Genomic DNA, 15,801 nt, shown 5'->3' with positions numbered 1-15,801 from the left:
TGCAAGTGGCAGGAAGACCTAGAGACACCTGGGACACCCACAATGCCTCGGAAGACGGGTGGTAGTAGAAGAGTGAGAGTGAACCGCCAAGGAGAGCCTCGGAGTGGAGCAGCCCCGAGATTTGAGAGAAACCTGGGGGCGCAACAGACATGGTGGAGCAAAAGCTGGAAAAAAGATTGAAAAGCCCAGACTGAAGGTCCAAGGAGCCAGTGGACAGCCTTGTGTGGAAGCCCCTTGGAAAGAGAGAACATGGCCTCGGGCAGCCCCCACCTGGCCATGCACTACCTCCATGGCCAAGTGCGGATGCACATGCCCAGCAGGAGGCAGCAAGGCCAGTGGGAGGAAAGAAGGGAACGGGAGCAGCACATTTGCCTGCTTCTTAAAATGGGGTTGAAAACAGGAAAGTCAGATGTGGTGCACGCCTGAGACTGAGGCAGGAGGATCTCCAAGTTCAAGGCCAACCTCAGCAATTAGCGAGGCCGTAAGCCACTTAGCAAGACCCTGTCTCTAAATAAAATACCCAAAATGGGCTGGGGCAGGGGCTAGTGGTTAAGCACCCCTGGGTTCAGTCTCATGTACAAGTTATATATATATAAAGAGTATCATGGTCAAGAAAATAATTTTTTTCCAAGGCAAGGGCTGGGGAGGCAACACGGAGTAACTTAATTGCATTTGTAGCTGCAGAGGAAGGACTGAGTAGAAAGGAGATAGACAATATAAAAGAAAGCCTGGCCCCATGGGGCATATCTGTAATCCCAGCTCCCAGAGGCTGAGGCAGAAGCATCGGAAGTTCAAGGCCATCCTGGGCAACTTAGTGAGATCCTGTCTCAAAACAAAGACAAACACAAACCAAAACACCCTGGGGGACACTTTATGGAATCTCAGGTTCTAGAACAGGTTGGAGGAGGAGGAATCAATGAGATTCTGAGGTCTGAGCTTTCCTCAGACCTTCTCTTCTCCAGTCCCGTGAGGAGGACAAAGGGAAGCACAGAGATCCCCAGGGCCACCCAGCACACTGGGGTGCAGCAGACACAGGGTGCTGCTTTCCTGCATTTCTGCTCTTTTCGTCCCAATCTGAGGATCTGTGTCTAGGTGACCCATGACCTCATGGGTGATGGGCTAATCTGCTCTGCAGGTGGGGCCCTGGGGTTTCACGGTTCTGGGACACTTTCTTTGGGAGCACATTGAAGCAGAAGGCATGGACTTGACTCTGGAAAGGGAGAAACTTGGAGGGCGTAGAGACCACAGACCTGCAGGTGAGCATTCGGGGAACGTTGGAACACAGGCCAGGCTGAGATGGAGACCAGGGGTGGTGCTGGAGTCTGGGACTTGGGGGTCACCACAGGAGATCCCCGAATCACTGCCACCACCCCGACAATGCAGAGCACGTTTTTGTCTCATGTGTGTGCAGGCGTTGATTAAACTGTGCACCAGGTGTTAGGGAGACAAAGACAGGCCCTGCCCTTGAGGAATGCACAGGAATCCACACTAGATAAAGCTTCTGTTCACGCAGTTGATCTGTGACGGGAACGTGAGCAAAGAACTCCAGGGCATGGGAGAAGTCTTCCTGCATCTTGAAGGTTTGATATCAGTGCATGTAATGAGACTCTCGGGACATCAGCCTCCTTTTTCTTCTCCTGTCCCTGCTCTTTAGAGTCTTCTAAGTGGTGAAAAAATTATAAAGATGGCCCTACACCTCTCTTAACATCACCTTCCCAAAGGAGAGAGCAAGCCCCACGTAGAGCTAAGGTTAAGTCCCCTTGGACCTGAGAAAGCTCTGGCCCCCTGTCTGCAGCATCCGGCCAGGGCCACAGGTCTTCCTTCTCCACACCCACCCCTCCCCACCCACGCCCCTCTAGAAGGTAAAGGGTCTTTGCTTAAACCTCAGATCTCTTACTGGCTCACACCTTCCCTGCACCCGCCTCGCGCCCAGCCAGGGGCTCCTATTCACTGCTGGCTTCTGGCCTCAGGCCCACCCGTCTGCAGAGCAGCATAGACAGGGGGTCAGCGCAGTGGGCACCAGGCCACTCCCCAGGGCAGGAAGGAAGCCTGCACCCACCTCTGGGTGTTTGGTGGTGACTCACCTAGAAAAGTCCACTCCCCCACACCGGACACAGGAAAGATGAAAGTCCTTCCATTGCAGGGACTCGGTTCAAAACCTCAAACCATAGGAGCCATTTCATCCGCAGCTGCCAGCCCTCTCCAGCTCACCTTCCTGCCTGTCCATGCCTCTCAACTTCTCCAAGTCACCAAGACTTTACACATGGGATTTGCTCCTGCTTCCTGTGGAAATGCCTTCCTGGGTCACCTCCTAGTCTCTCCTCCCTGCAACTGCCCTCCGATCACTTCACAGCTGGACTGACCTCTCTTGGGGACTTCTCCCTCTGACATGGCAATTCCCAATTTATCTGATTGTATCCACTGAAAGGGTTTAAGGACCCAAGGGACAGCATCAAGGTTTGAGCCTCAGCACTTGGTATCTCAGTCATGATTGGCACTTGGTGGATGGGTCATTGAGTTTAAAAGAAATGAAATCCAAAGTACAAGCCCAGCTTGGTGGCACACACCAGTAATCAACGGCTCCAGCGGCTGAGGCAGGAGGCTGGCAAGTTCAAGGCCAGCCTCAGCAATTCATCAAGGCCCTAAGCAACTTAGAGAGACCCTGTTTTAAAATCAAAAACCAAAAAGGGCTGGGGATGTGGCTCAGTGGTTAAGTGACCCCGGGCTCAATCCCTAGTACAAAAAAAAAAAAAAAAAGAAAGAAAAAGAAAACCAAAGTACATAAAGAATACTTGTTAGGAGAAGGGGTTGGAGGAAAGGGGAACAAGCAGAGTCATTCTCTTAAAATTGTCTTCACCAGCCATTACCTGGCCTAAACCAGGGACCTCCGTGTGGTCTCAGACTAGTAACAGTCACACCTTCTGGAAACTTCTTAGAAACACAGATTCTTGGTTCCGTCATAGACCTACTAATTCAGAAACAGCCTTGAGTCCAGCCATTTTTGCCAACCTCCTTAGTGATTCTGACACACACTTACGTTGGAAAGACCTGGGGCCTTGCCTGGGTCAGAGCCCTCGGCCATGTGAACAAAAAACAAAATCAGAAAAACATTCTCATTTCTATCAGGATTTTCAGCCACCCAACACTTCTCCACGTCCATCCTCGTCTTCTTGTGGCACTTGTCCCAGGACAGCAGCAGACACGACGAGAAGTCACGTTAACTGTTCAATAGACAGAAACACTGGGGTGGCAAACCAACCCCAAACCCACCTTCTCAAAGGATGAGATTGGAACGGGTCAGGTGGAGGCAGGAATCGTGGTTCTTGGCCTTGGCACAAACACCCAAGCCTCCTCCTCGTATGGGCATCGGTAGTTCTGGAAAATGGGGGCAAAGCTGGACCTAGCAGGTCGTGTCTGTTTGGGAAATTGTCCAGCACCCCTTTGGTTTAGCCTCGGGGCCCAAAAGATCCAAAGGGCAGTACAATGGCAAGTGGGGGAGATGCGTGGCCCGAGGGGCCAGCGTGAGGGCCGCTCTTCCCACTGTCTGGGCCTCGCTGAGGCTCACAACCCTTTGTTTTAAGAAAGCTGTTCTGCTGAAGGCCGCTGGAGCCCCTGAGGACATGGACAGGCAGCTCAAAACATGCTATCACTGGGCAATGAAAGGCACTCGGTGCCCAGCTAAGACCCTTCCCGCCCGCAGTCATAAATAGACTCCACTGGCTCCCACAGGGGCCTGGTCATGGCTCCTTCTTGCCTGCCGGCTCTCTCTGACTCCCACCCCGGGGTTCTGACCACCTCCAGGTCATCCACCAAATCATGCTCTGGTGTGAAAAGACCTTCCCTACCCAGGCCACAGCACCTTCAGAAAGGACTGCAGGCCAGTCCCACACCTCACCGGCCAGCTCTGGCCACTGAGCCATTGGGTAGCCTGGGAGCAGCTCCAGTCTGAGCCTCAGACTTCGGGTGGATCCTGGCTCTTTCTGGTATAGTCTTGAGTCTCAAATGAGTCATGTAAATCAAGTCGCTAAAATTCTCCTGATCCCAGTCCCCTGGTTGAATAAGTGGAGATCTGAGTCCTAAAATTAGCCCCACTGGGTGGTTTCATGGAGTGGAATATGTCAGGGAGTCTGACCGATGGTGCTCTCTGGCCTCAAAGCCTTTGCATACGCTGTTCCACTGCCCGGAATAGTTTTCTCCTTCTTCTGCCACTCGGCGGGCACCTCTTTACCTTTGGCCTCAGCTTCGACTTTCCAGAAACCCTTCTGTGATTCCCTGACAGGGGCCAGGTCCCCTCCTCTGGTTCCAAGGGACTGTTTGCTACTTTGGGATTCTACTATAATAAAGCCATGAGGCGAGAGCGGGCTGGGGTCTGCCATATTTACCTCAGTGACCATGAGCCTCCCACCACGGCTGGCACAGAGTGGGCACTCAGTCAGCTCAGGTCTGCTGAGAGAATGGGCTCAGAATGGAGGAGGACCGAGGCCAGAGCAGGAAAGCAGCTGAGAGTCTGCGGCCTGACGGGGCCGTCCTGGAGCCCATGGGGTCCCCAGCCAGGCCTCTGCCCACCATTTTAGTGCTCTGACCTGTTAGAGGAGAAACCCTGAGGCTCTCTCAGGCAGGACACCCGCCGTCAGGGCTGGGGTCCACTCCCCCCAGCTCAACCAGAGAAGCTCTGTGTTCATTCTTTGGTGTTTGTTTGTGACCGGGTTTCAACACCATTTCTGTGGTTTAAAGAGAAATGGGGAGACTATGGATCTCCTCCTGAGCCCTCATTTCATAGAAAAGGAAAGGAGACCCAGGGAGGAGAGGGTCCCCCTAGGACACCGAGGACACAAGGACACCCTGAGTATTTCTCCTTACCTGCCTTCAGAGGAAGGAAGGGGCTTGGTGTCTGGAGTGAAGGGCTTGGTCAGAAGGAGACAGGACAGGCCCCAAGGGCCCCCAGGGCATGCTGCTCCCCTCTGGAACCAGCAGTGGGCGTCGGGTCTGAGCATAAGGACCACTGGTGCCCCGTCCAGGAGGTGGGACTCCAAGTTGGAGCTCAGTCACGGCGGGGCTCAGTCATCGGGGCTCAGTCATGGTCGCACACCTGCGGCCTATGCTTCCCCACCTCCCCGCCTGATCCTGACCACTCTCCCCGGGGTGTTGTGTTTCCAGGCCATGGTGGGCTGAACCAGCTGGGAGGGGCCTTTGTGAACGGCAGACCCCTGCCCGAAGTGATGCGCCAGCGCATCGTGGACCTGGCCCACCAGGGCGTGAGGCCCTGCGACATCTCTCGCCAGCTCCGCGTCAGCCACGGCTGCGTGAGCAAGATCCTCGGCAGGTAAGCTCGCAGTTCAGTGCGCCCCCACGCTCTGCAGAGCTGGCCTCCCACGTCCAGCTTCAGTCCTGGGACCCGGACAGGGTGTGGTGGCGCCTCTGCCCGCTATGGCCTCCTGCTGTTTCCTGTCCTCGCTTCCTTCTCTGCCTGTTTCTCCTTCCTTTGGCTTCTCTCTTTTGGGGGGAAAGGGGGTTAACAGGACTGAACTCAGGGCACTTGACCACTGAGCCCCATCCCCAGCCCTATTTTCTATTTTATTTGGAGACAGAGTCTCACTGAGTTGCCTAGCGCCTCACCACTGCTGAGGCTCGCCTTGACCTCGCCATCCTCCTGCCTCGGCCTCCTGAGCTGCTGGGATGACAGGGTGCACCACTGCGCCCGGCTCCTTTTTATCCTTTACCCATGTCTTGTTTCTGCAGCCGTCTTTGCTCTTCATACAGGAGACTCACCCCCCAGTTCCTTCTCTGGTGACACCTAGGGAAATGGGGCCCCTAGGAAGGCCCCACAGTAGAGAAGGCTCCTGGGGTCTAACCACTGCAAGGGGGACGTCTGGGTTTGTGCCCCTGCGACAGAAGCAAGGGAGTGGCTTGCTCAGTCTCCAGGCCCAACTCGGCCTCCCTGAGTAGCCTCTCTGGGAGTCAGGCCTAGAGGCTGGGATTCTTATGAGGTGACACTCAGGACCCCTGGGCACTGTTGCTCTATAAGCACCCAACATGGTGGCCCTCAGCCCCAGCTGCCCTGGAAGAAACTTAAACATAACAATAAAATTAAGTGTCTGTGCTCCAGCTCAGACTGATTTAGGGGACTGGGTCTAGGCCCCCACCTTCCCCCTGCAACCAGGTGGGGAACTACTTCAGGGGGGCAGGGGCAGCACAGGCTTCCAGCAGAAATGCCTCGCCCTGGAGGACTCTGGGTTTTGAGGTAGTTCCATGCACCCGTCCCCCTCCTCCACCCCGCACGTGGATTCAGGGGGACCCCGGGTGCCAGGAGGCAAAGGGCCTGGCTGTAAGTGAACCCTGCAAACCCCGACTCCCTGCCCTGGGCTGTCAGGTTGGGGTCCAGGAGAGGGGATTTCCGAGATGGCTGTGGAGTCCCAGACAGGAGGGGAGCTCTGGTCACTAGTGACCAACAGAATTTGGAAGAGTTTGGCCCCGATGGCAGAAGAGGGTGTCTACAGCAGGGAGGGGAGGATGTCCTGACCCAGGCCACCCATCTGCCACAGCAGAGAGCGGGGCAGAGGCTGGATGCCAGCAGGCTCAGCTTGAGGGACTGAGCCTGGCCAGGGATCCCCAAGGCTGGCCTCCAGAGTCCAGAGGACCAGCCTCACACCGGCAGTGGAAGCAGGATGGTCAAGGAGAAGATCAGTCAGCCTTCAGCCCAGAGAAACCGCCACTGTGCCCCACGGTTCCCACTGGGCCCAGCCAAGATGCCCCTCCTTACAGGGGATACCTCATGACCCTGGCCCTGATGGGGGCAGGCAGAGCCTGGACAGAGGTAAGGCAAGGAGAGGAGCCGGGGCGTCCAGCAGAGGGCTCTGGTTTGGAGGCAGCATGAGCCTCCTCAAGAAAGGGATGTGGACAGTTCTGGCCACGCCAGGTGCCGGAGGCAGCCTTGGGCACCTCACTCCCATGGCCCTCCCCAGAAGCTTCAGACAGACAGAGGCGGGGAGGCTCTGGAGACATCCCCCCCCAAAGACCCCCTGCTTATTGGGTAATTCTTTGGGGTTCTCTATTGGAGTAGGTACTACGAGACTGGAAGCATCCGGCCTGGAGTGATATGGGGCTCCAAGCCCAAGGTGGCCACCCCCAAGGTGGTGGAGAAGATCGGGGATTACAAGCGGCAGAACCCCACCATGTTTGCCTGGGAGATCAGGGACCGGCTCCTGGCCGAGGGCATCTGTGACAATGACACCGTGCCCAGTGTCAGCTCCATCAACAGGTGAGAGACTGCAGCCTCTGGCCTTGGGTGGGGGCCTGGCTTTGGGATCATGAAGGAACCAAGCAGGGGCCCAACCCAGAGGGACTCGGGCCTTGGGCTGCAGAGTTGGCAGGACCTCTCCGTTCCCACAGTTGTTCCCCCACCTCCTCTCTCCACACTGGAGGCAACCTCCCCCTGCCCCACTCCACAGGGACCCCCATCTGCACCTTCCTTCCTCAGATACCACATCCTCTTTCATTGGACCAAAGAATGTTCCTGAACTGGTCATCTCCTGACCACTCTCCTGGCCCCATTCAAGCACCTGGTCATCTGTTCAGCCCTGCAGATAGCTACAGCCCATCAAGCGCTTACTCTTCATCCATTATTCATCACTCACTCAGTTACCAGTCACCTGCAGCCCCGGGGACACAAAATTCCTCCCCTGTACAGCTTACAGTCTAATGGGAGCATAGATGCAAACCCAGTACCCACACAGACACTATAAAAATGCAGTTCCAAGTCCTGCTAAGGACAGGAACATGGGGGCATGTGGACCAGCACAGGGTGACTTTATGGGGTTATGAAAGGCTTCCCCTGAGTAAGAGGCAAGGAAGAAGAGCTGACTAGTCAAAAAGGAGCAAAGGAAATGTCTGAGACATTCAAATGCCCTGTGGCTAACACAGTCTTATACAAAAAGCTAAAGGAGAGCCAATAGACAGAGGGAAGGGAACCTGAGGCATGCTGAGGGGTTGGTGCCAAGTTATATACTCTTTGCTTTTGACTTCGGAGCCCTTGTCAGATTTTAAGCAGGATGCTGACTTGCATTTCAAAAATCTCACCTTGCCCCAATAGGGTGAGTCGATTGGAAAGGGTCAAGAGTGGATGGGGTGGGCCATGAGTGCCCGTGGTGGGAAAGAACACTGTTGGCATGCGCTGAGGTTATCAAGGAAGGATCAAGGCTGGAGAGGTTATCAAGGTCAAATCCACAGAACTTGGGGACGAGCTTGATTGGGAGGGGCAGGCAGATGCCCCTTCTGCACTTGACCTTGAGTGACCGATGTTTCCAACATGACATGAGGACACAGGCAGGGCCGGTGTGAAGACAGAGATCGGGGATTTGGATGTTGTTCTAGTTAGCTTTCTCATTGCTGTGACTAAATGACCCGAGCATCACCTCTATAGAGGAGGAAGAATTATTGAGGGCCCACGGTTTCAGAGGTCTCAGTCCATAGACAGCAGGCTCCATTCCTCAGGCTGGAGTGAGGCTAAACATCATAGCAGGAGAGTGTGGTGGAGGGAAGAGGCTCACATGGGGATCAGGAAGCAGAGAGAGACTCCACTCGCCAGATACAAGTATGTAACCCAGGGCCAGCCCCATGCCCACCTGCCCAGCCACACCTACCACCTCAGCTGCCATCAGCTCACCCCAGCAGGGGTCAGTTCACTGGCTGGGCTGAAGCTGTCACCCCAGCCATTTCTCTTCTGAACCTTCTGGCATTGTCTCACACCTGAGCTTTAGGGACACCTCGCATCCTCACCATAATGGATGTGGACTAGCTGAGGCGGAAACCCCTCTGAGGTGACCAGTGGAGTGTCAGAAAGGCCACCCACCTGGGCAGCGCTGGGGCCTGTTTCCTCCTCTTTCTCTAGTGACGTTTTGTTCTTCCTCGCAGAATCATCCGGACCAAAGTGCAGCAACCGTTTAACCTCCCCATGGACAGCTGCGTGGCCACCAAGTCCCTGAGTCCAGGACACACACTGAGTGAGTTCTGGGGGCTTGGAAGCTCACAAAACCCCTGGCACACAGATCCCCACCGCGTCCCCCAGGAGCCCCCAGATGCATCCCAGCACCCACGCCACCCACCTGCCCCAGCCCCTGCGTGGACGGAGCTGTCGAGTTGACAAGCCTGTCTTGGTCCCCATGGAAGGTCCCGTGGACACAGAGAGGTGGAAAGGACAGGCATGGGTGACTCCAGCTGCCACCAGGGCTCAGGGCTCGGGTCACCACGTGGCCAGCTGGTCCCTCCAGGATGGCTGCAGGGGCTGGGGACACTCCCTCAGCTTGACACTCTCCCTCTCGCCCACTGCAGTCCCCAGCTCCACCGGCACGCCCCCTGAGTCCCCGTAGTCAGACTCCCTGGGCTCCACCTACTCCATCAACGGGCTCCTGGGAATCGCCCAGCCTGGCAGCGACAGCAAGAGGAAAATGGATGACAGTGAGTCCTGGGGGATGGGCGGGGACACTTGGGGTCTGACCCTTGCAGGGTCGCAGGCCCAGACCTGGAGCCCGGCTCTTGGCCCCCGGGATGGGTGGATGGGTCCCCTGAAAGCCTTCTCCCTGCCTGGCCACGCAGGTGACCAGGATAGCTGCCGGCTCAGCATTGACTCCCAGAGCAGCAGCAGCGGGCCCCGGAAGCACCTGCACACGGACGCCTTCAGCCAGCACCACCTGGAGCCGCTAGAGTGCCCGTTCGAGCGGCAGCACTACCCCGAGGCCTATGCCTCCCCCGGCCACACCAAAGGCGAGCAGGTGAGCCAGGCTGAGTCCGCAGAGCTCTGGGGCTGGGGGCTGGGGCACCTGCTCCACGCAGCCTCTAGCCTCGATTTCCCTGGGTGCTCCGGCAGCTCCACTCCTGGCCTCTTGCCTGCCCTCACCTTGGAGCCTGTCCCTTTAAGGGTGGGTGGCATAGCCAGGGGTGCCATCTCTGTGCTATCAGGGCCGGACGTTGTCACTGTCAAGTGGCCTTCCCACTATGACCTGAGCACCCTTCTGGCCCCACCTCCCCTTGCACACCCCATGAGCCTGCATTACTCATGTCCCCAAGCATGCCACCCTCGTCCACACCCCTCTGCCCTGGCACACCATGTGCCCTCCTCGGAGAATGCCTTTCCTCCTACTTCTCCTCCTGGAAAAATACCACTTGGCCGCTATGACTCAGCTCAACGCCGCTCTGCAAATCCACCCCTGCCCCTCAGACGTGCTCCGTCCCCTGTCTCTGGTCCTGCGACCCACACGTGGCTCCTGGGGACTTCTCAGGTGCATGGAAAGGACCTAGTGGGCGCAGCGAGGCACAGTGGTGTCTGGAGGGTGGCACAGGCTCTCGGCCGTGGCTGTCAGCCGTGGCTCTCGTCCCCAGCACCGAACTCTGTGTGCCTCTTGGAATAGCCACTCAAGGCTGTCCCAAGAGGGCACAGAGGCACCTGGGGAAATCGGGACAGTAGGTCACCAGCTGCTGGGAGTCTTTCTTCCCAGCACCCAGGACAGGTTGGCCTCTGGGAAAAGCTGAGCGAGATGTGAGAGGTCCCTTCCCGAGGCCAGCAGAGCCTCTGCCTCGCTGGCAACCACTGAGCCCTGGGTTCATATTGTCTGGGGAGCATTGAGTCTGGCCCCCAAGTCAGCCCGCTGAGGAGCATCTCTGGGGGGCCCACGCTGATCCAGAACGGAGGCGAGACTATGTGTGTGTATGTACACCTTTAAGATCTAAGTAGGACAGTAGGGGGTGCCGCCAATGATCAACTGAACAGTCGCCAGTGGCTGGCTGGACTGCTGGCCCCCAGCCAGCCCCACAGCTGGGCAGTCGATCTGCGTCAGCGATTTTATCAGCCTTGGCTGTGACAACGATGAGGGGTGCAGAGAGAGCTGGCCATCGGCAGACCTGGGAGAGGGCCTGGGTGCTCATCCAAGGGTCGGCACAGCTCCAGGAGGGGACAGGGCATCCATAGTGGCCTATCGGATGGCCTCTCTGTGGGAGCAAGCCTGCAGAAACCAGAGTGCAGCTCCAGCTGCCCCAGAGAGCAAAGAAACCCCCTGATAACACCTGGGCACCTGCTGGGTCCCCAGAGCCATTTCCTGGCTCCAACCTCACACCCAAAGGACTCTGCCTGGCTACAGACAGCCCCTGGACCCTGCTGGCATACATATTCGGGAGATCCAGGAATGAGAGGCTCTCAGAGCTAGAGGGGACCTCAGGGACCACCCAGTCCTGTGTGTGGAGATAGCCCAGACCCAGAGAGCAGGCAAAGGCTTGAGGAAATAGATGGCTGCCAGGCTCAGGCCTATCAGCCCCGGGTTTATTCAGATGGTGCCACTTTACCTGCTTGGAAAAGATGCTTCCATATACATCCTGGTTTGAATGAAGACCAAGCAAAAGCATCTGAAAACCTTCAAACTGCCACCACCAGGCAGCCTACAGAGGAGGAAATCCAGGTGCAGACTGTGAATCACTCCTTCTCTCAGGCACCTGGCTGGGTGGTGAGAGGCACGGAGAACCCAGCCTGTGCCCAGGGCTTCTTAGGTCTGAGCCCCTGCCTCCCCAGCCTTTGGTACTGACTGTGCTTCCAGAGTAACACTGTGTTCTCACACATGAGCACAGAGAGGCCCTCTGGCTGGGGGATCCAAGAGCAAAGCACTGATTCTCACACTTGACCTTAGCATGGGGCAAAGACACTAGCTTCTTGTCTGGAAAAACAATCGGGGGGAAAAGTTTAACGGGAACTTCTGGTGGCCTCTGTCCTGGTTGCTGTTTTACTAGGGAGCATCATCAGAAACCCGTAGAGCTCTCCTTCTGCTAGTTCACAAGCCCACCAAGAAGCGGACCAACAGAGCGTGGATATTATGATGCCAGAGACCAAGAATTTGGCAGCTTCTGACTCTTCCCCAAACCCCCAAATAATATCTATCATAACTGCTCATTGAGCATCTGTTGTCAGCAAGCATTCTGGGATGAATGTTGCATATAAGTTTGTAGATAATATCTCATTCACTCTTCACATCAGTCAAGTAGATCCTAGGTCTATTGAAATAGGGGAGTTCAGGACTAGGTCTGATTCCCACCTGCTCACACAGGTGAGAGCAAGGATGCAGGAAGTCAAGTAGACTAAACGCCTTGGCTTGCCTGAGTTCTGAAGCATTGTGCAGCTGTGCCCCAAATCTAGGTTCAACCCCAGAAAACAATCCAGTCATCTCTGAGATGTTTAAGCTATTCAAAAACGTTAGACTCTAGTTGTTTCTTTTTTCTTCTTTCATTGAATAGCCTGGTTTTTGGAGACTAGAAATATCTTGAGTAAATATTTTGATATCAAATCAACTCAACCAAAGGCCTTTCAAATTTTTCTTACACTGTCTAGAATTTAGGGATTTTATTCAATTTCATTAAGCCAGGCCAGGCTCTGAGCAACTCCGCCCTGCCTGGGAGTTAGAGCCCTCGGAAGGCATGGAACCAGAGCACCACTTAGTCAGTAATTGCTGCTACATGCTAATGGTGCCCTGGTGCCCTCCAGAATTGCCTGCAGCTTCCAAAGGTGCCCAGCATGCAACCAGAAAGTGCTGCAGCTTTATGGAAAGCCCTGCTCAGTGGAAATAACCAAGAGCACCTGATAAAGATTTGCAACCAAAATGAACAGCAAGCATCTTTCAAGCAGAATCTGCATGCTGCTTTTGGCTTGGCTTTGGAGAGAGAATGCACCTGTCCTGTGGACCAGAGTCAGACTCTGATGTCCTAGGTTTAGGACAAAACAGGGACATTTACCCTCGTGGTCCAGCCTCTACATGTACCAAACAGACATGGTCACATGCACTCATGTCAAGGGACTGGGGAGGGGGGGACTCCATGAGATTGACAGGCAAAACCCCAATATTAGTGTAAGAAGTGGTCAGGATGTCATCCAGTTTAGGGCAGCAGGTGACACAGCAGGGCACTGGAATCTGATCCCGTCTCCAGCCCACAGGGGAGGGTGTGGAGTTTCTGAACCTCTCTGTGCCTCATTTTCTTTTCTTTTCTTTTCTTTTTTTTTTGTTGTTGTTGCTGTTGCTGGGGATTGAACTCAGGGGCACTCAACCACTGAGCTACCCCATTTTGTATTTTATTTGGAGACAGGGTCTCACTGAGTTGCTTAGTGCCTTGCTTTTGCTGAGGCGGGCTTTGAACTCAAGCCACCCTCTTGCCTCAGCCTCCTGTATGCCACTGGGACCCACTGTGCCTGCATTTTCTATTTGAAGGTGAATACATAAATAGTGGTGTGCAGGACTGTGAACTGCCTGTTCCAGCCACTGGCATTGACCATGCTCAAACCATGTGAGGGGACAAGGAGAGACCAGTGTCCAGCCAGGACACAGTTCCTTAAAGGACACCAGCCATCCTGTACCTGGACTCTCCTTCCACCAGCCAACCTTGAACTCTGGGGCCTGGAAGAGGCACTCACACTGTGGGACTTGGAGAACAGCAGGCTTTGAGTTGCAGAATAGGAATTCCTTCAACAGGCCACCTGGAACAAGGGACACCAGGAGCCAAGGAGGAAAGGGGCCTTTCCTGGGGGAGATTAGGGCCCTCATGTGCAGAGACAGGCTGCAGGCTCTGGAAAACTTAGCCAGGGCCTCCCTGTGCCCTACTGATTCCTCTTTCCCCTGCAGGGCCTCTACCCGCTGCCCTTGCTCAACAGCACCCTGGAGGATGGGAAGGCCACCTTGACCCCTTCCAACACGCCCCTGGGGCGCAACCTGTCGACTCACCAGAGCTACCCCGTGGTGGCAGGTAGGATGCCAAGGTGCCTGGGCCACCCGGGCCCAGCTGCGAGGGCGGCTGGAGGGCAGGGGAAGGCAGATGTGGCTGGTGTCAGGAGGAGCGTCTGTGGCCCCAGCCGGGAGAGGAGAGGTGGGCTGCAGGCTGGGCCTCCAGGGGGACAAGGGGGCATGCCTCAGCCCACCTCCTGGGTCTCCTGGCGCCCTCCTGCGGGCACAGGCGGCACCTGCGGGCCCACGGCCACCTGCCGCCCGCCCACCCGCCGCAGGCCGCATCCATGGCTGTTGTGCATGTGCCCGCCCCGCCATCTCACACCCCTCTCTCCTTGTTGTCTCCCTCCCTCCGGCAGATCCTCATTCACACTTCGCCATAAAGCAGGAAAGCCCCGAGCTGTCCAGTTCTAGCTCCACCCCTTCCTCTTTATCTAGCTCCGCCTTTTTGGATCTGCAGCAAGTCCGCGCCCAGGGCCCCGCGGGCGCCTCGGTCCCGCCCTTCAATGCCTTTCCCCATGCTGCCTCCGTGTATGGGCAGTTCACGGGCCAGGCCCTCCTCTCAGGTACGACAGGGAGGTCCCCGTGCAGGTACGCGGGGGGAGGGAGGGCCTCGGGCTGGCCCAGGTCCCCTGCCCCACCTGGGCCAGCACCGCGGCTTTGTGTCCCGCGACTTGGCGGAGGTGGCGGCGCCCAGGCGCGGTTCCGGTGCGGTCTGGACAGGCTACGAAGGGTCAGGCGCTCTGGGGTTGCCAGGGAGTGGTGCAGGCCCCCCAGGACCCCGTGGAAGAACAGGGACCCAAAGGCAAGGAGCCAGATGCTGAAACTGGGGACATTTGGTCTTGGTCTTAAAGTTAAAAAAAATGGGGGAAGAAGAAAACTGCATAGAGCAAAGACAGTGACCTTTGATCCTTTCTGGATCAAAGTCCTCAAAAGGAATGGGGGCCAGTTCCATCTGGGCCTCTGTGATGTAGCTCTCCCCATTTGCACAAGGCAGGGCCAGCAGAGAATGCTCCTGCATCGTTCAACCGAGTAAGGGGGGGCCCTGACGGGCCTCCTGTTAGGAACCTCACCTGCTTTAAAACACTGAGAGCTAGAAGCAGGTTCAAGCCACCTGGAGAAAACCTTGCCCTGCACGGAAAAGGAGAAGCTTGCCCATCCACAGGTGGGAGCATGTATCCTGCATCCGAGGCTGGACCTGCATCCCAGGGCCAGTCCTCAGGTTCTCTATATCCCTGACAGAAGGGCATCCACCCAGCCAGCCAGGGCCTGTGCTGTGTGTAAAAGTCCAGGTTTGTCTTGGGCAGAGACAGAGACTCCCAGTGAAGTCTGAAGGGCATCCACAGAAACGAACTACTTCAGATGTGGACCAGCCAGGCAGGAGGCCAACCAGGCAACTATTAGCTCAGCAGAGACCCGTCTCCCTTGTGTTGGAGCTGTCTCCAAGGTGTGCAGGCATTTAGGGACAGAGAGAATGCCTCCTTGCCCTTGCTCCCATCCTGACTACCCTGAGAGGCTAGAGCAGAGACCAGGGCAAGAGGGCAAGGACACCTGGTACAGAGACAACCCAGAGTCAGACCGGCCATCTGCACCGTGCTTTCACATATGCTGGACCTCACAGGTTGTCTTGAAATGAAGTTCTTTATGGGCACCAGGTATCCCAGCTAGCTCAGTGAAGGGCTGTGCTGTTTGAGTAGGCTTTGCCCCTAGAGAGCCTTTGGATGTGAAGCCACTGTCCCAGAGGGCCAGCACCTCTACCAGCCCAGAGAGATCTCTGAGTCAAGTGCACGGATCCTTTCTCGTAACCCACCCTGTGTTTACTCCCTAGCACCTAGAATTTTTTCCCTTCCCAGTGCATCCCCACCTGTAAGCCAGGAGGTCCTGTTGGTGGAGATGGACATTCAGAGAGTGGGCAGAGAGGCAATGTTTAAGGGCTGATGTGAGGGAAAAAATGTTGACTCCAGAGTTTGCAATGTCAAGAGGATGAATTCAGCAGAGATGGGTCATTCGTCTTGACCAGAGGACTAAAGAAGAAAAGCTGTGGTCTGAGTGAAAT

At 56.0% G+C, this 15,801-nt stretch overlaps 1 pseudogene; it reads left to right on the top strand.

Moving 5' to 3' along the window:
* The first annotated feature begins 249 nt into the window (after positions 1–249).
* Positions 250–15,801, top strand: part of LOC144251616 (paired box protein Pax-8-like) — a 28,729-nt pseudogene continuing 13,177 nt past the window's right edge.

This window comes from Urocitellus parryii, unplaced genomic scaffold, assembly GCF_045843805.1.
Source record: "Urocitellus parryii isolate mUroPar1 unplaced genomic scaffold, mUroPar1.hap1 Scaffold_125, whole genome shotgun sequence".
NCBI lineage: Eukaryota > Metazoa > Chordata > Mammalia > Rodentia > Sciuridae > Urocitellus > Urocitellus parryii.
The sequence above is the reverse complement of the archived record's forward strand: the minus strand, read 5'-3'. Positions and strand labels throughout refer to the sequence as shown.